Raw genomic sequence first — 18,343 nt, 5'->3', positions numbered from 1 at the left:
TGCTCTTGTAGGCACCAAAGTTGGGTCGGCGTCAACAAAATTATTCTGATTGGCCAAAGTTGCTCTTTAGGACACCAATATTGAGCCACAAGGCACCAATTTTGTGTTACCAGGCACCAATGTTGCTCTCTCAAAAACCAAAATTACGTCCAAAGTTGCTCTGTTGGGATCCAAAGTTGTTGTGCATGGTAAAAAAGTGAATCGTTTGTCAAGTTTTTTTTTATTGGCCGGCTCCGTTTCTTTTTTTGTTTCTAGAGATGGATTGCTCTTTGAGGAAGAAAGGGATTGGAAAAAAAAACTGAATGCAGGAAAAGATTAAAAACATTGACAGATTGCCCATCATTTGTCTGCTACAGAGTTGTACACGGTACACCAGATTTACACTGCCGGGAACCAAGGTTGTTATGTCGGGCATCAGAGTTGCTATGTTAGCACCAAAATTGTTTTGTAATACATTAAAGTCGTACTGTTGAGAATCAAAATTGCTCAATCATGCACCAAAATTGCTTTATGAGACATAAACTTATTTCATCACGCATTAAAGTTGTGTCACCGAGCACCAAATTTGCGCTATCAGGCTAGTCTACATGCCGTGAGAATAAACTTCGCTACGCTAGTATGGCCCAGGTCTTTGCTTTACAACAGCACGTGAAGCATCAGATCAGCCAACAATATTTGACTGGTCAAAATAAAATCCCAAAGGTTGGATCGGCAATTCACATCGAGCCACCAAATGCAGCACGCGAATCCCGCCGCCTGCCCCCGTCAAGACCACCCATGGCGGACGCCCTGCTGACGCTCGCTCTCTACCAATCCGTCCACTAATCCGCCATAGACGAAGAGTGAGCCAGCAGCAACGAGGAGGACGCGGCCGCCGAGGCGGGCTCTGGACACACGATTTCCGCCTACTCCGCCCCGTATGCAGGTTCGCTCCTCCCGGTGACGCGAGCTTGAGTTGGTGCGGCGGAGGGGCGCCAGCGTCTGCGCTGCGGGAGAAATTAGAGGATTACATCACGGATAAAGGTTCGAGCTTCGAACCGGCGGTCGCGGAAGGGTGCGCTCGATCTGTCCAAAGAGCGCAGCTGCGCTTTTAAGCAATTGGGATGAAATATAGACTGACGCAACAAAAGGACGGTGCAACCAAACTACCTTTTCATGCATGTCTCCGTGCTCATTGTTCAGCTTGTTTTGCAAAAGATGCGTCCACTCTCTTTTAATTGACTCAAATTTAGTATAATTTTGTAGTACATTTAAATCAATTAAAAGGGACCGATGAGAGAGTACTTATTAGTGCGTATGGAAATCACTTCTGAAGATGAATAAACTTCCCTGAACCTGACATTTGTTTGAACCGAGAGGCTTACTCCTGGACATGAAGAAACATATTGAGGTGTGCTCTTACGAAACACCAACTGCATACCCAGACATAAATGGCAATTAAACCGAAATTAATCAAATTAAGCAAATATTCTCAAAAGATTACAAACCAGAGCACACACATAAATTCAGTGTCCATCCTTCCACGTTATTACAAACCAACAGTAAATAAATAAAGAAGTTAACAGTTTATCATCCACCGTGCAGAACAAAAAAATTTAAACCCAGCAAACGCAGTACAGTCAAGCATATCGATTGACAGGAAGGCTGACGGATTAGACTGTGAGACAGCTTCTTCGGTTCCCGTCCTCACTCTTCAGCATTTATCTGACGTGTACTATAAAAATTGACGAAAGAACGTAAGTATGAATTGTAACGGCTCTTAATTAACCTCTTAAAAGATTTGCGCATATGTACCTTCCAACCTATTGCTGCAACTGGAAGACTCTTATCCGATGTTTTTCTTTGGAATATGTTGTATCTTGTGCCAGTTTGGATCACCGGTTGTTTCGCAGGACCTTCTGAACTCCTCGTTGCAGGCCACTAGATTAAAGTGCTCAAGGGACTGGGGTAATGCTGGAAGCAAACGAATGTTCGGGCAAAAACTGATGTCTAGTAACAGGAGTGACGTCAGCTGCTCCATGTTATCTGGCAAGGCGTCCCAATTGCTGTGCCAAAGCCTAAACCAACGAAGATGAACAAAGACCTCAAAAAGTTCAGGAGCAGGTTCCAGACGGCTACAGTTGTAGAGCCATAGATTACGCAAATGCTCTGGGCCACCGTTCTCCTTACTCACCATCCAATTTGGGTACGTCGAACCTTGGTAATTGTTAATTCGGAGTCTCTCAAGATACTTCGACGGACAAAGACCCTCAAGCACCTCCGCTTCAACCTCTGGGCTGCAACTGCTATCGTTCCAGATAAATTCAAGTTGTGTCACCCGTTCCTTGTGTGCAACATTGGCTTCAATAGCCTCTTCCTTGCCTCTGACATTCTCAAGACACATGATAGCCAGCTCACCTTTAAGCTTGTTTAGTTGCTTCAATTGTCGTATCTCGTATCCCACTTTATTCTTGACAATAAAGCCTTCTAAAATTTGGAGCCATTTAAGCCTACCAATATTTGGAATATCGAACCCTGAGCTTACACGCCGCAAGTTGATGAGGTGACTCATATGTTTAGCTCCGATAAAATCCATACCTTTGGCTCCCAAAACATCTAGCAGCTGAATGTGGTAAAGCTTGGTAATACTGTATGGTAAAATAAGCTTCATTCCAAAACTCAAATCAAAATCAAAATACCGCAGATGCTTTAACAGTCCAATAGATGCCGGGAGTGAGAAGATACGACCACCAAGATGTCCATTGAAACGTAAAACCAGCACACGCAAGTTCTGTAACCTCGTGAACATGCTCTCCAAGAATTTTTCATCACTTAATTCAATCTGCAAGGAATAATCCATGATAAGTGTGCGCAAATTCTGCAATTGAAATATTTTCTCAGTAAGCATCTTTCTATCGCAACTACTGACAAATATATGGCGAACATCTGGAGGAACTTCTCCTCTGAAACCTTCCTCGATTTTGAAGCAATCTCCAATTGCGGCCTCCTCTGCTAAATCACGCAGCAGGTCATGAACAGTGAAGTAATCAACGTCACATCCATATTCCATTTTTCTCTCCGCTAGCTGCAGAAATGAGGCTGACAGTAATTCATCAAAGTAATCCTGACCAACACCATCCGGTTCCTCTTCAGCATTGGTTGTCTTTATAAACCCTTCAGCCATCCACAACTGAACTAACTCATTACGTTTCAAACGACGTCTTCTGGGGTAAATACTGCAGTAAGCAAAGCATCGCCTGACCTGCTCATCAAGTTGCTGGTAGCTCCACCACAAAGCTCCCATTGTCTTATTTAAAAGATCTCGGTCTTTAGTTCTTCTCCAAAACTCGACATCCGTGTTATTCCATAGCTGTGCACCCACTGTTCTGGCTGCCAGAGGTGATCTGTTCAGCTTTTTTGCAATCTCATCTCCAAGCATTTGGAGTTTTATTCCGTCATGCCCAGATACCACTGCACCTCGAAGCTCGAAGTGCATAATGCATGAACATTTGAAGAAAGACATCATCATTCAGATCAGATATTGGAATACATCTCTCTCCCACAGCACCCAGAGCTACCAATGCATCTTTGCTTCGACTAGTCACCAATATCTTGCTTCCAGTCTTCGCAACCTTTAGCAGAGAAAGTACCTGTTCTAGTTCGCCCTGGTGACCTGCATCCCGAATATTATACCAAACATCATCTAGTACCAATAAAATACGTTTTCCACGCAGTTCCTTCACCACAGTCTCTCTTAGAGTGTTACGGTTCTTGAATTCAGAGAATTGCTTCCCTGTAGCCCCCTCAAGCACCTCTGTGAAAATGGCATGCAAATCAAACTGCTGAGAAACATGAATCCATATTATCAGGTCAAAATGGCCATCATTCTTCTCACGGTCACAAATATACTGTGCAAGAGTTGATTTCCCAGACCCAGCGATGCCATGAATGCCAATTACAGAATAACATACAACAATGTTGGTGCTTTCATGACCATCGGATTCCATGTCGTGAAGCATTGCTATGATCTTGTCACGATCCTCATCTCGACCAATTACTTCCAGCGGAGGAGTTGCAGTAGTGACTGCACTACGTGAATTGGCAGCAACCAATTGTCTCCAATTATAATCAGTTACCGGAGGCAAGTTCAGACGTTCCAAAATTTCACATGCATCATTTATAACCTTTTCTATCTTCTCAAAGCTATTTTTCAATTGACATCTTGACATGCCAATCTCCTATAAATCCAAACAACAACGATTAATATGATTAAGAATGAAGTGTATTTTATATACTATACCCCTTTTTTAAAGAAATATACGAAGTTCTAGAAATTGACACACTGTCAACAAAAACCAATATTGACCATAACTTTCACAAGCTAACTAAATATTGCGAAGACGTGGAAAATGTTATTCATGACAATTGTTATGCCCTGCAGTGAGATAAAAATCTCTTTTGCTACAAGCTGTCCGCCTAACCGGCTATATGGTCTGTAGAGCATAAATTCCAGAGACCCTTGATGGCACAAGAACGTTGTTGGCTTAACAGAAATTAAAACACATTCAAGTTCTGTGGGAAAGAAAAAAACCTGATCTTTTGAGGAGGAACTTGGAATGCCACAGCAGAGCTTCTTCATAAAATCCCTCTTGCGTATAGGCACATCACCGTCTGCTTGGATCTGATTTTTAAGACGATGATACTCAACATCATCCAAGATGTCTTCCGCCTCATAGAACGCCGTCTTAAGATCCTTAAACAGCTGCTCCAAACGAGGCCTGTCAGGGCTATTATCGACGGCTTCAATCACCCGCTGCAGCAATAAAACCTTCGGCTCAAGTTCCTTCAGCTTCTCCGATGCGTCAAAGTCGAGGAAGGAGGAGCCTTTCTTGAAAATCTCGGACATGATGGGTGAGGCGATCCATCCTACGGCTTGCAGGCCCCACCCTACTGCAACAGCAGCGGTTACTGGATCCGCCATTGAAAGCAGCAAGCTCTTGGCAGTTCTTAGAGATTTGCTGGAGCTGTTTCACATAGCAGAAGAAAGGTAAGAGTAAGACAAATATTCCAGGTAGAGTAAAACCCATGGAAGATTACCGGTTAAAAGTACATCTACAGAGAGCAACCTCAAATAGCTCAGGTTGGAGTTGGGGATTTCAGAGTGGATCACTCGAAACAGAGGAGGCTCACCTGTAAGGACTCCCAACGGCACATATAGTGTGAGACGAGGAGGAGACGCGAACAGCGGTGACGACAAGCTACGGGCCGGCGGCAATGGGGAGCTGCAGACAGGGTCACCGTCTCACGGAGCAAGAGCTCCTCAGACGCGATATCCGGCGAGGGCCATGAACGAGGTAGCGTGTGCGAGAAAAGGAAGCAATGTACTAGCAATGTCAACGGTTCTGCCCCCGCTCGGGGAAGGAAATCCTATACGACCCAGTTCCGATCGCTGGACCAAGTCGCCCGTATGACAAGTAGGAGAACGAATCTCAACGGTTCTGCCCCCGCTCGGGAATGTCAACGGTTCTGTGGGAGTAGGAATCTCCCACCGGCTATAGCAGACCCACGGGTTGCTCATCCCTAAGGCCTTGTTCGTTTCGTCCCAACCCGGCTGGGATTGGGTCGAAATCCGCGTGGATTGGCAGGGAGCTGACTCGCCGGGGTTTAATCCCCGCACTCTTGTATGACGTGTTCGGTTAAACCCTTTCGGTATTCCACCCCACCTTATTTCCGTCCAATCCCCTCCATTTCGCCGGGAAATAAACACACGACCCTCAGCTCGTGGAACACATCCCCGAATCGGTACAACTTTATCGTCTCTCTCGCCCTGATCTATCTCTCTCCGGCGATCTGCAAGGGCCGGCGGCGCGGGCTGACGGACGGCAGCGCGTAGCCAGTTGAGCAGATCAGGGCGTGCTTCTCCCTCCCTCTCCCCTCTCCATCCGGCGGCAAAGCGACCAACCGAGCGGCGCAAGGTAAACCCGGAGACCCCAATTCCGTCAGTGCCCAGCGATGCCCTGAGACGTCATCTCCGGCACCCTCTCCATCTCCGGCTGCTTCGCACTGGTACGCAGATACTCTTCCTCCTCCGCCGCCGCCCACAATTCCTAGGGCTTGGCATGTTTGGTAACAATTTCTAGGGTTCTTAGCATGCTTGGTAGTGCCAGATCTTTGTTCCATGGAGTGCTTGTTTCCATGGCCTTGGCTGCATCCATCGATTGGTACTATGTAGCTGTTTGTTTCCTCTCCGTGGAGTGTTTCTTTCCATGGGCTTGGTTGTATCCATCGATTGGAAAGGGAGGAAAACTACATGGATATTAGGAATTATAATAGTCCGTTCTAGCTGATTTTCTGGGACAGGCCATCAGTCTCATGCATGTGGTTGACCAAGTTTCTTGTGCTTTTGGCTAGCTCCAAGTCTGATGCGTAGCTGCTTTGTGAGGTTTTGCATATAAAGGTTGCTACGCCTAGTAAGTTGTGGCTAACTAAATCCTCGAGCTTTACAAATAAATAAGTTAACTGCAAATTTATTTCTGTTCAACAAACTAGCTGAAGACACATGCAATTGCTCTTTTCTAGAAAATAAAAAGAAAAATGTTTTAGTTCTGGTTATAGTGCAATCGAGCTGCTAGTTGATTGTATCTCAGTTTTACCATTTGTAGAAGAGCGCATGCTGGTGTTTGTTTCTGATTTGGAAACTGAACGTAATGCACATTTATTTTGTTGGGAATATTCAGTTTCATCAGATAAACCTGTTGTACTGTCTAGTGCTAGTTTAGAGTGTTGTTTTATTTTTGCAAATAAGTGAACTTGCTGTGAGCTTGTTCACGCCTTGGATTCAGTTTAGTTGTAGAAGACTAGGTCAGGTCAATCCTTTGACCATGTCGTAGGATGGCACGAGAGAACAAATCAAGGTGTCAGAATAGGAGCGACAGGGGACTTTGGGATGGCACTGTCCACTACCATTTTGTGTCCTAGTTTCTAGGATCTCGTCTTTTGTCGTTCTGTAACAGGAGTATAAATAACAGGGAAAGAGAAAAACGGGGATGTTAAACACCTCACCAAAATACTCTTGTGTCATTGTGTCTTTGTGATGTGATGCAACTACATATTTGGTTCACTTCTTCATCAGAGAGAGGTCATGTACACAACTCGATTATTTGTTTTCATATTCTTGGTTTTTCATTGATCTCTGTGTTGGGTTGTGAGCTTTGTTCTGTTCTATATTTCACCAAGTCGACTTGTAGTTAGCCCTCCGGCGTTGTACATTTGTAGTTTATGTCTATGTTAACGGAAACAAATGCAACCCTGTAACTTGAAAACGACTTGCTTGTGGAGTAGAAGGCCGCTATAGCCAGTGCTCTCCTCCTCTTCGATTGTAGTGATTGTTTTGTACAAGTATGAGTGGGTGACCTTGTTTGCCTCTAACCTTATTTTACGTGGCATTTTTTCAAGAACGTGTAGGATCAGTATCTGCCACGTTACATACAGGCCTATTGCTGATATTATAACTATCTTGTTAGTGTTATATTGTGATCCAAATTCATATACTAAAGGGTGGCTAACTTCTGACGAGCGGAGCGAGGCCCGTCGCCGGAGGCTTGGGCCGAAGCGTACGGATCGTTGCCACCGTCTATATATTTTCCCTGTAAGCCGCCGCTAGGGTTTCATCGCATCATTGTACACCCACGGCGTTTGTAAACACCACCGAAATAGTGAAGTTTTGCTGGCTGGCGCCCGTGGTTTTTCCCTTGTGTGTTGCAAGGGTTTTTCAAGTTAAAATCTCGTGTCCTCTGCAGTGTTTTACTTTTCGTTCTTCGTTTATTGTGCATCTCGATTTTAACAAGTGGTATCAGAGCCCGTGTTCTTTGGATCTAGGGTTTTCGAGATGTCGTCACTGAAGTTCGATCTACCGCAGCTGGACTACACCACGAGATTTGCTTTGTGGCAAGTGAAGATGAGGGTGATTCTCGCCCAATCTTCAGATCTGGATGAAGCGATCGATACTTTCGGCGAAAAAGCGAAGGATACCTGGACCGATGCGGAGAAGCGGAAAGACCGTAAGGCTTTATCGTTGATTCAACTCCATCTGTCCAATAATCTTCTGCAGGAAGTGCTGCAGGAGAAAACCACCGCCGAGTTATGGGTCAAACTAGAGGAGATCTGTTTGTCCAAGGATCTCACGGGCAGCTTGCACGTGAAGATGAAGCTTTTCTCGCATAAGTTGCAAGAGGGAGGTTTGGTAATGAATCACCTATCTTCCTGGAAAGAGATTGTTTCTGATTTGCAGTCTATAGAAGTTAAGTATGAGGATGAGGATTTAGGTCTTCTTCTTTTATGCTCGCTGCCTAATTCTTTCAGTAATTTTCGTGACACCATATTATTGAGCCGCGACAAACTAACTCTCGCGGAAGTTTATGATGCTCTCCAACAAAAGGAGAAAATGAAATCTATGGTGCAGGCTGAAAGTTCGTCCTCCAAGGCGGAGGCATTAGAGGTCCGTGGCAGGCCTGAGCAGCGAGATAACTACTACCACAACAACAGAGATAAGAGCAAGGGCGATAGAGGTCGCTCAAAGTCCAAAGGACGTGACAAGTTCTGCAGGTATTGTAAGAAATCTAGCCACAATATTGATGATTGTTGGAAGCCGCAGAACAAGGAGAAAAGGAACGGAACTTACCAACCGAAAAATAATGATGGTAATGGTAAGGCTGCCGTTGTCACCGGTAAGGGTGAGGCTGCTGTTGTTGCTGGTAGTGATAGTTCTGATGGAGATTGCTTAGCTGTCTTGGCTGCATGTGTTTCACGTGATGATGAATGGATTCTTGATACTGCATGTTCGTTTCATATTTGCTGTAACAAAGATTGGTTCAGTTCTTATGAGTCTGTGCAGAGTGGAGATTTTGTGCGTGTGGGGAATGACAACCAGTGCAGCATTGTTGGCATTGGTTCTGTTCAGATCAAGACCCATGATGGGATGACACGCACGTTGACAGGAGTGAAACACATACCCTCCATGGCGAGGAATTTGATCTCTTTGAGTACCCTTGATTGTGACGGGTACAAGTACAAAGGTGGGAACAAACTTTTGAAGGTATCATCGGGTTCTCTCATTATTATGATTGGTGATATGAATTCTGCGAAATTATATGTCCTTAGAGGTAGCACTTTGCCTGGTATTGCTGCTGCTGTTAGTTCTGATGAGTCTAGTAAGACTAACCTTTGGCATAAGCGTCTTGGACATATGAGTGAGCTTGGCATGGCAGAATTGGCAAAGAGAGAGCTAATTGATGGCTGCGATTTTGGTAAGCTTGAGTTCTGTGAGCACTGCATCTTTGGTAAGCATAAAAGAGTAAAATTTAATGCTTCCGTTCATACCACCAAAGGCATTTTAGATTATGTACACGCTGATGTTTGGGGTCCGTCCCGTAGAACTTCTAATGGTGGTGCTAATTACATGCTTACTATTATTGATGATTACTCAAGTAAAGTGTGGCCATATTTCCTGAAACATAAATCTGATGTTTTTAATGCTTTTAAGAAGTGGAAAGTTATGGTCGAAACACAAACTGAAAAGAAGGTTAAGATACTCCGTACTGACAATGGTATGGAATTTTGTTCAAATGAATTTGATGAGTTTTGCAGCAATGATGGGATGGTAAGACATCATACCATTCCGTACACCCCTCAACAGAATGGCGTGGCTGAACGCATGAACAGGACCATTATTTCGAGGGCTCGCTGCATGTTGTCTAATGCAAAGATGCATAGAGGTTTTTGGGCTGAACCAGCCTCCACCGCATGTTATCTCATCAACAGGTCACCTTCTGTTCCACTTAATAAGAAAACTCCAATTGAGGTATGGTCTGGTTCGCCTGCTGATTATTCAGATTTGAGAGTTTTTGGTTGCACTGCTTACGCTCATGTTGATAATGGAAAGTTGGAGCCAAGGGCTGTTAAGTGCATCTTCCTTGGTTATGGTTCAGGAGTTAAGGCATATAGATTATGGAATCCTGAAACTAAGAAAATTGTGTTGAGCAGGAATGTCGTTTTTAATGAGGCGGTTATGTTTAATGATAGTCCGTCTACTGATATTTCTGATACTATTGATTCTCCTGATGTTTCTGATGATGAGCAGCACAGAATTGGCGTGCAGGTGGAGCACGCAAAGGAGAATGAAAATGTGGTTCCTGAAACCAACAATGATGATAATGATGTTCCACCTTCACCACCTCTTGTTCAGCGACAAGGACGGTCTATTGCTGCTGACCACTCTAAGAGAAATATTACACCTCCTACCCGATTAATTCAAGAATGTGATATTGTTCATTATGCTTTGAGTTGTGCTGAACAGGTGGATCATGATATTGAACCAGCGACATATACTGAAGCCATTGCTTCGGTTGATAAAGAGAAGTGGGTAGGTGCGATGCAAGAAGAGATGCAATCGCTTGAGAAGAATGGCACATGGGATGTTGTGCACTTGCCTAAACAAAAGAAGGCTGTCCGCTGTAAGTGGATATTTAAAAGAAAGGAAGGTTTGTCTCCTAATGAGCCTCCACGGTTTAAGGCAAGGTTAGTAGCAAAAGGTTTCAGTCAAATTCCAGGTGTTGATTATAATGATGTATTCTCCCCGGTTGTGAAGCATAGTTCTATTCGTGCTTTCTTTGGTATTGTTGCTATGCATGATCTTGAGCTTGAGCAGCTAGATGTAAAGACAGCTTTTCTGCATGGTGAGTTGGAGGAGGAGATATATATGGACCAACCTGAAGGTTATGTTGTGCCTGGTAAGGAGGATCTTGTTTGCAAATTAAAGAGGTCCCTTTATGGTCTGAAACAGTCACCACGACAGTGGTATAAAAGGTTTGATTCATTTATGCTTACACATGGTTTTGAGAGATCTCAGTATGATAGCTGTGTGTATATCAAGTTTGTTAATGGATCACCTATTTATTTGCTGCTATATGTTGATGATATGTTGATTACTGCCAAGAGCATGAAAGAGATCACTATTTTAAAGAATCAATTAAGTAGTGAGTTTGAGATGAAGGATCTTGGTCCTGCTAAGAAAATACTAGGCATGGAAATTAAAAGGGACAGAAAATCTAGTTTGTTGTTTCTTAGTCAGGAAAAGTACATTGAGAAAGTTCTTCATCGTTTTAATATGCATGATGCAAAGTTAGTTTCTACTCCTATTGCTTCTCATTTCAAGTTGTCAGCTTTGCAATGTCCTAGCTCTGAAGATGATATTGAGTACATGTCTCGAGTTCCCTATTCTAGTGCTGTTGGTTCCTTGATGTATGCCATGGTTTGTTCTCGTCCTGATCTGTCATATGCTATGAGTTTGGTCAGTCGATACATGGCTAATCCTGGTAAAGAACATTGGAAAGCTGTTCAGTGGATTTTCAGGTACCTTCGCGGCACATCAAAAGCTTGCTTGAGGTTTGGCAGGATTGGTGAGGGGCTCGCCGGATATGTGGATTCAGATTATCGGCGATTTGGATAAGAGAAGGTCCCTCACAGGTTATGTGTTTACTGTTGGTGGATGTGCTGTTAGCTGGAAGGCTACTTTGCAGGATGCTGTTGCACAATCTACTACTGAGGCTGAGTACATGGCTATTGCTGAGGCAGGTAAAGATGCTGTTTGGCTGAAAGGTTTATATGCTGAGCTTTGTGGAGATAATTCTTGCATTAAGTTGTTCAGTGACAGTCAAAGTGCTATTTATCTTACAAAAGATCAGATGTTCCATGAGAGGACAAAGTACATTGATATTAAGTACCACGCAATCAGAGATGTGGTTGCAAAAGGTAAAGTGAAGGTATGCAAGATAAGTACTCATGATAATCCTGCTGATATGATGACTAAGCCTGTTCCTGTGTCCAAGTTTGAGCTTTGCTCAAGCTTGGTTGGTATAACTGTTTAGCCCAAGTGGCTATTGGCGCCAACAAGTGTTTTCTTTGTTGATTCAGGTGATTGTTGAAGTTTCATGCTACAAGGAATTTGTCTCAAGGTGGAGTTTGTTATATTGTGATCCAAATTCATATACTAAAGGGTGGCTAACTTCTGACGAGCGGAGCGAGGCCCGTCGCCGGAGGCTTGGGCCGAAGCGTACGGATCGTTGCCACCGTCTATATATTTTCCCTGTAAGCCGCCGCTAGGGTTTCATCGCATCATTGTACACCCACGGCGTTTGTAAACACCACCGAAATAGTGAAGTTTTGCTGGCTGGCGCCCGTGGTTTTTCCCTTGTGTGTTGCAAGGGTTTTCCACGTTAAAATCTCGTGTCCTCTGCAGTGTTTTACTTTTCGTTCTTCGTTTATTGTACATCTCGATTATAACAGTTAGCAAGCTAGGGACTTTTTCCGTTTTTATGTCAATGTTTGTGTATAATGGCTAGCATTTCTATTACACAGTATACTTACTACTGTTGTTTACCAATAGCAGATGAAATTTCCATGTAGAAACTGATCAAACAATTTTTTCTGTCAATGGCAGCTGAAGATAATGTCATGTTCACTTCAAATGATGAAGCACATTTTTCTTTCAATGGCACAAGATTCAGTTCAAATTTTCATTCACTATTGACTGCGCAAGAGGATCTCCAGGTTGTGAGGCTCCGTTAAGCATGTCTGCAGGAGGCAATGAGCATCTCAATCAGGAGACGATGAAGATGCCGATCAGCAAGATCACGTTCAGGAGGCGATGATGATCATGTTCAGGAGGCGGTGAGGAAGATCGCCTGAGTTGCGAGCAGCAGGTTGGAGGCGATGAGGATCTTGACCTCCTGCTGTCGATGGCGGGGCGGGACGGGACGGCTGAGCAGCGGTGAGGTGGGGCCAGCAGTAGTACCATGTTCCGTGTTTGAACAGAACATGCAATTGTATAGTACACGGGCGTGTGTGTGATGATGACGTGTTCGAATTTACAGTATTTTAAGAAAAATAGAAGTGTAATTTGATGAATTTATCGAAAAGCACAACATTAATTCATGCCTAGTGTGCAGTGTCTACTTTTTCCTGTGAAACCAACCGTACAAGCGGAGCTTCAGCAGGGATTAACCGAATGGCAGAAAAAGTAGGAAGATTTTGTGAAAGGGATCAGTGGGGGTATGGGTGGCTGGTGCGGGATCACCCAATTCCTCGAGCGACTCAATCCACCGGGGAATTCACCCCCATGTAACCGAACAAGGCCTAATTTAATAAGAAGAGCAGCAAGTAGTCAGCTATAGGTACAGACATGCATATGGCAGCTTTTTTGAAGAAAAGTAAATGTTGGCACGCAAATGCATTAGCAAACTTACAAAGAAAATGGCCAGCACCAAGCATCGATGAGAAAAAAAATGCTATGAACTCCAAACACATTAACAATAATTTAATAAGTGTGAGTCCTGGCATCACACACATAATACTAATGGAGTGAAAATTTTGACACCGAATTTACATGAGGGCACGATAGAATCACAGAATTGCATGAAAAATAACTTTGAGCCTATGGAATAGGAGAAAAATAATTGATTATTTTCAGCGGCAACGGATCAGCATCTCAATCTTATTCCATACTAGATGATACCCCGCGCGTTGCTGCGGAATTGGCAACAAACACTTCACTGAGAAAAAGGAGTTAAAACAATAAAACTTAATTCTTAGTAGGATACAACTTTATTAAGAGCAAATGTTCCAAAATTTTGGGCACAACACATACTGCTGTGTTTTCTAACAAAAGTAAGCATCCTACCAGTCTCTGTTGTGTATTCATGTAGTAAAAATATTGCAAGTGTTTAAAAATAATTGAAATAATTAGTGCAATAATTGAACGATAATTTTTTTTGTACAATTGCTGAAAACAAAGTCTTGTATTTAGAAAAATTACTGAAATATTACAGTGGTTATTGCCTGGAAAAAGCTCGCTTACACTTGAAACCATCAGACTGATTAATTATGGGGCCGTGTATACTCCACCTGTCAAAAAAACCAATCCTTGTGCAGCAGGTTTGTATAAGCTTATATTCCCATCTCAACAACCACACTTTTCGCATCATTCCAGAAAAAGTCACATGATATTATTAAATTAATAAACTCCTTTTCCCAAAAATATGCTTCACTGCGGCAGAAAATGATTGGAAGAAACATATTTGGTTGGAGGCAAAAACATATAATATGTGCAAAAGAATATATCAGTCTCACGGATAAAAAATATAGTGGTTTAAAATTTTAATTGAAGACAACAAATGGAATGAATCTTGCATGCATTCATAGAAATAAGCAACGAAGCGTGAAGCAAAAAAAAGTTAACTAAAATAGAGGACAATCCTTACATTTTTTTGTTTGTTTTGAGGACAATCCTTACATTTTTTTCTTTTGAGGAGAATCCTTACATTAGTAGAGCCAGAGAGAGGTTGAAGAACTGCAAACAACAAAGAAGGCCAAATCGGGTAGATAATTAAATCTGCACCTTGCCCCACAATCAGCCATACACGGATACAACCAATTCAAAATCTGCGTAAGAAGATGCCATGTCCTAAAAACAACATGTCCTCCACCATGTTATGTAGCTCATCCAGCATAAAAAAAATTAGCCACAAATCCAATCGAAATTATGTAACAGATCAAAGATTGGGGCATGTATTGCTTGGATGACGACCTAACCGATATCCCCCATGCACATGAAGGCGATCTGGTCGTCCACAAATTGTCGCCACCGCAGTCAAGTGCAAGCGCACAGCTGCCCACATCGATTGATCTGCTGCTTTTGGATAATGTCCACCGGCTGCAAGTACTAAGTAGAATAGAAAGGGGACACGACGGGCCAGATCGATCGGCGCCGGAGATGAATCGGATTTTGGTTGTCTTCTGCAAGAAAGAGAGATAGCAAACAGATGGCTGTCTCCCGTCTGGTTTATTCGCTAAGAGAGATGCCATATTTATAGGAGAGGAAGCAGATGAATAGTCACGGTACTTGCTAAGTTGAGTGGAAAGCTACCAAAGCAGTTCACCCCCCTGCGCATAGAGAAGAGATCATGGAAGAATGGAGAGAGACACATTAAAGAGTTACTTTTCTTTTCATTTGGCATAGCGTGTACGTACCGGAAAATTTTGTATGGTGAATTTAGTGGGATTGCTTGTGCGGGATCTCGACAACATAAATGGATGGTAGACATTAGAATTGAATGGTTGTGAGTGGAAGGTACGCTACTGGAAGAGGAAGAGGATTAGTGGGATTTTAACCGTGGCTTATTTTTTTTACTTATGGGACATAATTACAGTGGTATCCTGGTGACGTGGATGGGTGAGGTGGCAGATTTGATGACAGATGGTAGGCTAGGATTAGCCAGAGAAGCTTGATGATGTGGATGGCTTGTATGTTGAGAGAACTACTTTTAGTGGGTTGCTCCAATTTAGATATTATAGATATGAAATGATGCAATCGCTGCTCAATAATGTATTATTTCAGCGGCAACGGATCAGCATCTCAGTCTTCTTCCATATATGGAGTGATGCAATCACTCCTCAATCATAGTGCTGCCCGCTACATACATTTTGAACATTGCTGAGAAGTTGATTTGTCATTATTTGTATGTAGATAAGACAATACCTCATCTTCTGGTAAACAACTTCTCATATGATTATAGAGATGACGATTGCAATTTTTTGTTTCTGCTGGACGTTTCTTGGAACAATGAACATATCGAGCTTTCCATTTCTCCCCTATTTCCAGTCCCTCAAAATGCATCCAAACAGGTGAGATAAACTTCTTTCTCTTTGGACAAATAGCCACAACCTTAGAGTATCTCTATTAGTGCCTGTAAAAGGGAGATCGTCAAGATGGCGGGTGGTGGTCGACGTGTGGGGAGAGCTGGGGGTGCTGTTGGTGGGCGTGGGGCTGGTGGTGGTCGTGTCCCTCCAACGACAGCGGCAGGATCGAGCGCGGCGGCAATCTCCCTCGGCAGTGCTCCTGATCTGGTCCCAGTCAAGACGGAGTTTCCGCAACCTATGATGCAGCAGATTGGGGGGGTGGGGGGGGGGGGGGGGGGGAATGGTCAAGGTATGTACCCGATGATGAATCCCAACATGTGGAACATGCAACTGGCGCAATGGCCGCAGTTCTTTGGTAACCAGCAACTTCCCCCGCCTGGTTTCAACCCTATGATGATGATGCCTCAAGGTGTTGCTCCCGCTCTGCCACAACCAAATAGCCAGGGCAGCTGCGCTAGCCAGATACCTTCACAGCAACAACCATCTGGTAGCAATAAAAATAAGAAGAAAAATCTGAAAGGAGCTGCTTCTGATGGCCAGCGACACTTGGAGCGCTTCATCATTGGACTTCTTCTCGACCCCAAGGTCGGCATCGACGTACAACTTCATCGGAAAATGTTCATTGTGAACGTTAGACTTTTCGGTCTTCAAGGGTATGAACACCGATCTCCTCCGTTACTTTGTATCTCCGTAGAATTGAACTTGGCTATGTATATCCGTCGTAGGATTTTTTAGTTTTGTTTTCTGCATCGGAACCCAACAGTTCGGTACCAAAATTGCACCGTTAGGCACAAAAATTTGCTCTTTTGGGCACCAGAATTGCGTCGGCGGTTAACAAAATTATTCTGATGGGCCAAATTTGCTCTTTAGGACACTAAAGTTGTACCACAAGGCACCAGTTTGTGTTGTCAGACACCAAAGTTGCTATCTCGAAAACCAAAATTACGCCCAAAGTTGCTCCGCTGGGATCCAAAGTTGTTGTGCATGGTATAAAAAGTGAATAGTTTGTCACCAAGTTGCTCGGGCAGGAGGCACACAATGTGCAGAACGTAGGAAAAGATGAAAGTTTCGGGGTTGGAGAATGGTTCCGACACTTGCATATATGTTTATTATTTAATTGGTTGAATTAAATAAATAAATATAAATAACTGGTTTCGGAGGACGTCTATACACCGTATGTCTGTAGAACTGCGAAGGGGCGACACTTGGAGAGCTTCATCGTTGGACTTCTTCTCGACCCCGAGGTCGGCGTCGATGTACAACTTCATTTGCAAAGTTCATTGTGCACGTTAAACATTTCGGTCTTTAAGGGTATGAACACTGATCTCCTCCGTTAATTTGCATCTCTATAGAATAGATCTTGGCTATGTATATCCATCATAGGATTTTTTTTGTTTTGTTTTCTGCATCGGAACCCAATAGTCCGGTACTAGAGTTGCACTGTTAGGCACCGAAATTGGGCCGGCGGTCAAAAAAATTATTCTGACGAGCCAAAGTTGCTCTTTAGAACACCAAAATTGTGCCACGCACCAGTTTTGTGTTATCATGCACCAAAATTGCTCTCTCAAAAATTAAAATTGCGCCCAAAGTTGCTCTGTTGGTATGTGTAAATCGTTTTCAGAGATGGATTGCTCTTTGGGGAAGAAAGGGATTGGAAAAAAGGTGAATGCAGGAAAAGATGATAAACATTGATAGATTGCCCATCATTTGTCGGCTACAAAGTTGTACACTAGATTTACACTGCCGGGAACCAAGGTTGTTATGTCGGGCATCAGAGTTGCTATGCTAGCACCAAAATTCTTTTCTAAGTCATTAAACCCGAATTCTAATTCTTGCCTGGGCACCATCTAGTCTTAGGCGGTGCTCCCGAGCTGTACCGTCCGATTTCGATCGGATGACTCACGTACGTCTACCTCCCACCTACCATGTCCGACAAGAAATTAACCACGCCCAGGAGATAGAGACCGCTCGTGAGCCCAGTCAAATTCCCCATCGCTCCTCCTTCCTCGAACCCCTCCGCTCTCTTCGTGTACACAATCTCTTCGTCGGAGGCGACGACCGGCAGCCACATCGAGCAGTGAGGCGACGGAGGGCAGTGGTGGCGCCTTGGGCAGGTGGCATGGTGCAGGTGCATCGGGCGGGTGGAGCGGTGGTGGTGATTCAACGGGGACGGGCGCGATGCAGTGGAGGTGATTGGACGACGCGACATGGGGGCGGCACCTCGGGAGGGTGGCACGTTGGCGGCATATCATGCGGGAGGCGCGGTGGCGGTGATTCAACGGCCACGGCGCGACCCGGTGGCAGTGATTCAACGTCAATGGCGCGCGGCGCCTCGCGCCGGTGAGTACCTCAGCAAAGCCTATGCCTACTCCCTCTAGGGATCACCTGCCACTTGTTCTGAAAGGAGTCCGTCCCACTCCCCTTGATCTGATCTGAATTTTTTTCCCAGAGGGAATGGGTATTTCTCGAGCTACACCATGAACACAGAGAGACTCGCACGTGTTCAGATCTCCGTGTACATCAAGGATGTAACTGAAGCAGTTTTTACCCAGTTCTAGCTATAATTTTTGGAACTAGCTAGATGTACTTCAGGTCTTTTTTATACATGCAG

The 18,343-nt window shown here is 44.0% G+C and overlaps 1 pseudogene; it reads right to left on the bottom strand.

Annotated features, from left to right (window-relative positions):
* Positions 1-1,468: 1,468 nt before the first annotated feature.
* On the bottom strand, positions 1,469-4,212 carry LOC127309857 (disease resistance protein RGA2-like; annotated as a pseudogene).
* Positions 4,213-18,343: the final 14,131 nt, after the last annotated feature.

This window comes from Lolium perenne, chromosome 6 (genome assembly GCF_019359855.2).
Source record: "Lolium perenne isolate Kyuss_39 chromosome 6, Kyuss_2.0, whole genome shotgun sequence".
NCBI lineage: Eukaryota > Viridiplantae > Streptophyta > Magnoliopsida > Poales > Poaceae > Lolium > Lolium perenne.
This window is presented reverse-complemented; position numbering and strand designations above follow the sequence as displayed.